General features: G+C 33.6%; 1 protein-coding gene and 1 long non-coding RNA gene across 3 annotated transcripts in view; one reads left to right on the top strand and one right to left on the bottom strand.

The window, feature by feature from the left end:
- LOC106464172 (myocyte-specific enhancer factor 2C-like) overlaps positions 1–3,978 on the bottom strand; it is a 169,503-nt gene extending 165,525 nt beyond the window's left edge. The window contains exon 1 of one of the 2 annotated variants that reach the window (XM_022391866.1): positions 3,858–3,978. The gene's annotated coding sequence lies outside the window, so the exon portion shown is untranslated. The remainder of the gene's footprint in view (positions 1–3,857) is intronic. The other variant, XM_013924293.2, reaches the window with a different exon arrangement.
- The window catches only part of LOC111086950, an 11,041-nt gene extending 4,751 nt beyond the window's left edge, over positions 1–6,290 (top strand). The window contains exons 2-3 of the long non-coding RNA XR_002611665.1: positions 1,666–1,671; positions 6,278–6,290. This is a non-coding gene — a long non-coding RNA (uncharacterized LOC111086950). The remainder of the gene's footprint in view (positions 1–1,665; positions 1,672–6,277) is intronic.
- The last annotated feature ends 1,360 nt before the right edge of the window (positions 6,291–7,650 follow it).

The following is a 7,650-nucleotide window of genomic DNA, read 5'->3' as shown; positions in this document are numbered from 1 at the left end:
CTCTTCACTCTATCTATCTCTGCAATTCTATCTTTTTTTGCTGGTTTCATTTGCGGGCTTATATACTAAAAAGAGGGCGCCTGGCAAACACTCTGACATTCGCAAGGTTCCTCGATAAGTCATGATCCTTCCAGAAACTCCAGCGCGAATGCTCCCAGCGTCGCGTGACTCCCGCTGTCGATAACAATATTTTTATGTCTTTCTGTACGTGTATCTGTTATTCTTTTTTTTTGGTATATTTTTTCTCTTAATATTTGACATTTCTCTTACTTTTTTTACATATGAAGAAACTAAGAAAAGTTTAATATAAAGCAGATTTTTAGCAAAGATAATAATAATATTGCTCTTAAGGTTTCTGTTCTTGACACACTTTATTAATAATTGGGGAAATTAAGAAACCGCTCAAAGACTTCTACATCCGAAGCTTTCTTATATGTTTTAACTGTTTGTTTTTAATTTCACACCTTGCCGTCCCTAATTTAGCAGTGTAAGACTAGAGGGAAGGCAGCTAGTCATCACCACCCACCGCCAACTCTTGGGCTACTCTTTTACTCACTTCCTTTTTTTTAGCTCGACCACTCGCGAATGTGAAAACTGAAAAACTACTAGTAGTTTGAACTCTTCAGTTAATGCGCTAATATCGCGAACAAGAAAAAAAGTTACAGTCAAGTCCTAAATGCAACATAAGAAATGCTGAATCTAAATAATTAATAACATATGGGGGGAGGGCATTTTGCTTTACTCTTTGAAGGTTTGCACTAGAACCAAAAAGCAAAAAAAAAAAACGACGTGTTCGGTATTAATTAAAGCTAAACAGCCTTAACTACTACATCAAAACAGTTTCCACAGCTACGGACATATAAAGCGTCTCTGATGACAGTCTTAATCACTGATCCAGCTTGGCTGATGAAAACTGAAATTACAGTCCTCAGCTCTTTATGATACTGGTTTCGTTACATAATCTAATACTGTTTCATATTACAACATACAGTATCAAAATAAGCTGTTCCATTTTATACGAGTAATCATATTATAAAATGTATTAATTCATTACTAATGCGAAACTAATCAGATTAATGAAATGGTACAATTCATAATCTTATAAGTTTTTGGACTTTTTTTATAAAAGTTATCGTAAGTCTTGGTTAGTTTAACCCCGGATTCTTATTAAAGAGACGACCTCACTTGGCTACCACCAAGCTACTTTATAATTATGCTAATAAATATATTGTATAAGATTGAATACGCCACACCGCCAGATTTTAATCCTTCTTACGAGATAGAACAATTTTTTTATATTTTGTATGTTTTTTTTTAAACCACATTGGACTATCTGCAGTTTCCATCGCAGGGAATCGAAACCCGGATTTTAGCGTTGTAATTAACGCTGTCTCATCGGGGGATAATTTTTTATGTCATATATATATTTGTTCAGAATAACTTTTAATTTTTTGCCACATCTCCAGCTCCAAAAAAAAATGTTAAGTGGGTTTTTAAGTTTTAAACTTAACACTCATCTGAAATAAATCTTCGAGATTACAGCACACAATAACAATGAAATTTTAGTAATTACACCCCCAGCTACAAGATGTATGATGTTTCACAAAACCGCCCCCCTCCTAAACAAAAAGCAACGATCTTTTCACGCTAGTATTATAAATAAAGGTATTAGTTGTAGATATAAAATTTCTACAAAGAGGTGTAAAGTATTATAATATTATATAGTCCTGTAACTTGCCGAAATTTGCCTGTTTCCCCTTGACAATAAAACTAATTATTCAAAGCCTATAAAATAGATGTATGAAAATAAATAACAAAACATAAGACAATTAAGACATTAAACACAAAGTATTTCCAAATATTTAGGTAAATTATGTCAATTTGCCATTTTTTCATTGCTTTACTATGTACAACAATATAAAATAAACATTGTTATCCTTTATTAACATTAGTGCAGTTATTCCAAATTTTTAAAAATGCATGGTTTTGGAAACGTACGAAAATTATTTTATACATTGATAGAGAAAAAAAAGTTACTGATGATTTCAATACGTTTGCATGAGTAACTGTTTCGTGAACAATTATATTATCAATCGTGTCTTTACAATATTACCTACACGTTCCAATAACTTGTTTATTTGTTATTTTTTCTCTTAAGCAGAATGGGCTATCTGTACTGGGCCAACTGGGAAGATTGAACTCCGACTTATGGTGTTATAAACCCCAAGTTCACCGCTAAGTCACCATGAATAACCAATTTTACAAAAGTTTGTTTTAAAGCATTGGGCTATCTGCTGTGTCTACCGCGAGGAATCGAACCCTGGATTTTAGCGCTGTTATTCCGTAAACTTCCGCTGTTCCACCGAGAGACTTTTCCAAAACAACAGTTAACTGAATTCATCCACCATGTACATAAAGCGAAACTAAGATTATGTTTGAAAAAATCAGAGCACGTCAAATAACATATCTTGACAAACATACAATCATCAATGTAAAAATAATAAAGATGTACATTATTTAATTTGAGATGCAAATTCTAGGATTTAAACGCATTTATTAACTAATTAATATTTTATTATATACATACGACATCATTAGTAGCATGTATTTCTCTTTGCAAGGAAACTGACGACACAAAAAATAATTTGCAAATATGTAATAAGTCGTGTAATAAACATATAATCTATAAACCCAAGATAGAAAAAAAAGTTTTAATAATAGATTACTTACAATGTCTACTGTGTCTTAATACACATTGTTACAGTCAAGCAAAGTTCATTCATATTACGATAAAATGCAGTTAGAGGTGGCGCTCACTTGTAATTCAAACAGTATATCGTTTGCTTTAGAGCTGAAAAAGATTCTAAGAGTGTTGCAATAAAACCTAAAAGCAAGCACTTACTCCATAAAGGGTCACAGTCAAAAGCAAGTAGATGTTCCGGAATTAATTAATCTGGATAAAATAAAACCAACATCAACTCTCTAACATTCATTCAACTATAACCTCTCCAGTTCTGAAAAGATGAATAATATGTTTATATGAACAAAAGCAGTATATTTCTTTTTAGATCAAGTTTCACACAGCATAAAGTAAGTCTCAAGTATAAATGTTGGTAAACGCGATTGCAAAGCAGTAACTAACTACCTCTGCACATGGCGCCATATATTCTGTTGCATGACCTAGTACCAAACCCAATCGCTCATTAGAATAATCACGCCCAACAAAAATAATTACGTTACCTAATTATGATCAACACGCAACGTATCAATAAATTAAATGTACTATGTTACACTGTATCACATAGTATCGGTATATCGTAAACTTTATTCCAATTATTTTAATTAACGCATACAAACAAGTACAATTACCTTATCATGTACTGCAATCACTTTGTTTTCTCTTATATTTATGTAGAAGCCTATTATTATTAAGCAATTTTTATAACTTCCAAGAACTTAACCCTAAGTTATTACATCATTTCAAGATCAGATTAACTCGTTAACACAAACTGTAAAAATGATTGTTATTAATTACACCGTACAAAAGCATGTAAGAATCCTCATTTCATAGGATTCGTTTGAACACACCTCCAGTACTTGTACATAGCCTAGAAAACATAGCCTGCTTTAAATCAACAAAAAATAGTACTACTACTCCTAGTTCAGATCGTTAATGGTGTCTGTATGTAGCACACTAAAATACGCCTAGAAATAGTCCTCTAGCACGGATTAGACAAATTTATTTTTAGTATGGATTAAACATTAATCGACCATAAACATAACCAAAAACACTGTTCCAACAACACAAATGTTTCTATTTTTGCTATAGAATTTAATTATTTGAAAAGTCCACATACCTCTTTTACAGTAACAAGCTATTCTTAGCAAGAACTGTGAAACCCCTTACTTAAATTAATTAAAGTAGTGCCAACACAAACGGGAAGTAGCAAGCAAACACCTATGAGTACCAGAGAAAAAGTAGTGCACAAAATTACTCCATAAATTAATATATTTGATAATAAGTTACTACATTGAAGGAAGTCACCTTATTTGTAACCACTAATGTTTTCTTTGATATGAGTTTTTGTGGTTTTGAAAACTTTCTATAAGTCAAAACACGTTATACTGTCCGTGCTTTAAGCTGACATGCGTAGTATATGACGTCAAACGACTAGGAGCCCGCCCAGTTGTAGATGTCTCAATACAGACTCGCTAACAAACATGCGTCAGAAGACTTGGTAACCGCGTGATCAGAGACAGAAAAAAAATAAGAAAAAACGTATACATTCTGTTCATAGACTAAAGAGAAATATTTTAAATCTAACATAAATAGACGTGGAAGTTCAAAAATACAAAACACTTTGAAGTCTGCGTTACATGTCAATGAACACTTTTTTGATGAGAAAAATTATTGGGGAACTAAAAGAGAAGAAAAAATAAAATGAAGACTGTGTCTTGAATGTTGAATGTATGCTTTTACGGATAATGTGAAATAATATGATAAATAAATTAGAGGCAGAAAAAAGCTTAGTTGTGGCATTCTAACAAGATAAGAGAAACTTACGAAGAAATTATGATCAGGTTCAAATAGAGAGGAAGGAAAGAAGGAACGGGTTAGAGAGAAAGAAAGTATGAAGATATGACTAATTGGAAAAGAGGGAAGTTTAATATTATGAACAACAAACTATGATAAGATGAATAGGTGTATGGGGAATATGTTATAAGTAATAAGAAGTAAGGACCAGTACCGAAAACAAAAACGAGACAGAAAGAAAAACTAGAAAAAAACGGCAAAGAAGTAAGACAGACAATAAATGGAAGAATGAAGTGACACATGTGGTAGGGAAAAAATTGACGTTTAATTAAATCCCACTATTTGTTCAATTCTAAAGATCAAGTATTAATTAATAAAGTTTGATAAGAACATAAGATCATTTTCATTCAAGCTGTCAGACAGAAAATAATATTAACTGTTTGTTTATTTGAAGTTAAGCACAAAGCTATACAATAGGCTATCTGTGCTCTGCTCACCACGGGTATCGAACCCCGGTTTATAGCGTTGTAAGTCCGCAGATATACGGCTGTGCCACTGGAGGCCAAGCAGAAATGAGTAGTAAACATGTATTTGTTAATTGCTATATACGAGTCATATTCCCCATTAATATCTGAAAAGAAGTCATGTTGATCTTCAAGTGTTACAGCTAGTATTTGGCCTATTTTACAGTTTAAATTAAGACGAGCGCTCAATGAAATTTTGGAGAAACAAAAACGAATACTTACCCGTCTCTTTGCTTGTAAACGTTAGTTTCATATGAAGAGATGCTCTCACCTCGATAAAACACAACTATACAAATCTACAGCAGTTGGGAATATAGAAGAATAAAGATGTAAGAAAATAACTTCGTTAAAGTTTCATCAGGATATCGTGGGTTTATGGAGATAAACAATAATAAAATTCTGTTTCTTGGCTTCAAACGAAGTAAGTCAGGATCGATAGCTTGTGCATCAATAGCTGGATGAAAAAACTTGTAGAACCCTCGCCAACAGGTAATACGAGCTTCGTTTCTTAGTTTCTCGATTCACATAGATTTTCAAGGACAGAATACTACCTATTTACCATCACAGATATGTAAACTAAAAATAGATTTCAACTCCCCGTCTTCAATCTCATAAGTACACATGGAGATAAAATGCTGTCCACCCTCAAGGCTCATGCAGGTTTCAAAACGTTATATTTAGATGACCTCGAGAAAGCTCATTATATAGAAAACTAATCTAAAACATTTAAAAAATAAGAGATTGGATTACTGGTACATACTCTAATTTTCATTTCAGCAAAAGACTAACTAAAGTAAAGTAAAATGTATATTTCTTCCTCCTGCACAGAGCAAACTTCTATACGCTAAATACACCGTACCTAACGAACACTTTTGTTACCTTTCTTACCACCTGAGCTATTTCACTTAAGAAATCCCTCGTGGGTACGAAGAAAGCAACAGCTGTGCTGATGGTTCGCTATGACCATAAAGTTAAAATTGGTAAGAAAAACCTTCACCTGGAAATTAGTGATGCACTTTCATTTATAAAATAAAGTTTGGAGACGGCTTGAATAGGTAGCTAAGGAAACTTCATCATCAGGTACAAGTGGCTTAGATCAAATCTGACTTCACCATGAATCTCTACTGCATGTTGTTAACAAGAACAAACGTAGAGTAGAAAATAACACCAAACGATTAATTCGATTTCTTGTTAAATGGGGGACTAACGTAATCGGAAGTTTTAAACTGAAACTAACACTTACTTGTCGGTGACAACTTTTCCTTTACTTTATGGAGAGAAGAACACGGTACTTGCAAGTGGGAAAACAACTAAACTACTGTCAAATGTTTAATACAGCCTAAACTTGCAGGTGACAAAATGTGACTAAATTAATGTTACCCGTTTAATACAGTTGAACAGCTACGGAAATTACTGATAACACAATAATTTTTTACTGATAGTCTGTTATGTGAAAATTATCCATGTACAAAGGATTTGGGTTCTGCTATTTGAGAAACAACTCAGTTTGGTCCTGATTTATGATTTACGTATAAAACTAACAGAGCATTAAAAGAACAACACTAATTTACTCTTTCAGAACTGTGTGAATATTTTGTAACAAGCTTGAATCTATTATATACACACTCGGGCTTAAAACGCGATTGCTTAGAAGAAGAATCACTGTAGTCTAAATTTATGGTTCGGTTTTTTGTTACTGTAGAGAAGCCTTAGAGTGAATCCCGAGGTTTGACGTATGGCACCAGATCGATCCATTACACCAATCCCTGTAAATAGCCACGTTGCAACCCTTTTCTTTATCAGTTTTTTCGAGGTAGATGTTTGGAACGCCAACCTGTCTTGTGAACTAAAGAACAAGTGTATGCTTGTTTTTTGTTGTGGATTTGGATGAAATATAAGTTTTTATAGAATATCTGCTCTTCTGATTATGTTTTTTAACTTGCTTTTAATATGATAATATTTTATTACCCTGCAGTGGTATTTTAATTTTTCATGTTTCACTTATATGATGATGACACACTCACATACATGTATTTACGACAGCACACTTCGTATTTATTATTATGTTTTTGCTGACTTTGTTTCTGATAAGACATTCGCAGAGTAAATGACCTGTACATGTTGTCACACGATTTCCGATAAAAGTGTCTTGTCAAACATAGGAACATCATGCACGAACTTCACTTATAACTGCTGTTCCAATGTTTAACATAGTTTCACTTTATGATGTAAAAGAAACGTGATTTATAGTGCAGAGTGGAGGTCTTTACCATAACTTCTGGCCTGGCAAGGGAACTCTACTCGCAATCTGCGAGCCGCGAGTTCGAATCCCCGTCCCACCAAACGTGCTCGCCCTTTCAGCCGTGGGAGCGTTATAATGTGACGGTCAATCCCAATATTCGTTGATAAAAGAGTAGACCAAGAGTTGGCGGTGGGTGGTGATGACTAGCTGCCTTCCCTCTAGCCTTACACTGCTAAATTAGGGACGGCTAGCGCAGATAGCCCTCGTGTAGTTTTGCGCGAAATTCAAAAAACAAAAAAAACAAACCATTGTTTCTCATAACCTGTTACTTACTGGCTTGTATATACACT

This window comes from Limulus polyphemus, unplaced genomic scaffold, assembly GCF_000517525.1.
Source record: "Limulus polyphemus unplaced genomic scaffold, Limulus_polyphemus-2.1.2 Scaffold1578, whole genome shotgun sequence".
In the NCBI taxonomy this organism is placed as follows: domain Eukaryota; kingdom Metazoa; phylum Arthropoda; class Merostomata; order Xiphosura; family Limulidae; genus Limulus; species Limulus polyphemus.
The sequence above is the reverse complement of the archived record's forward strand: the minus strand, read 5'-3'. Positions and strand labels throughout refer to the sequence as shown.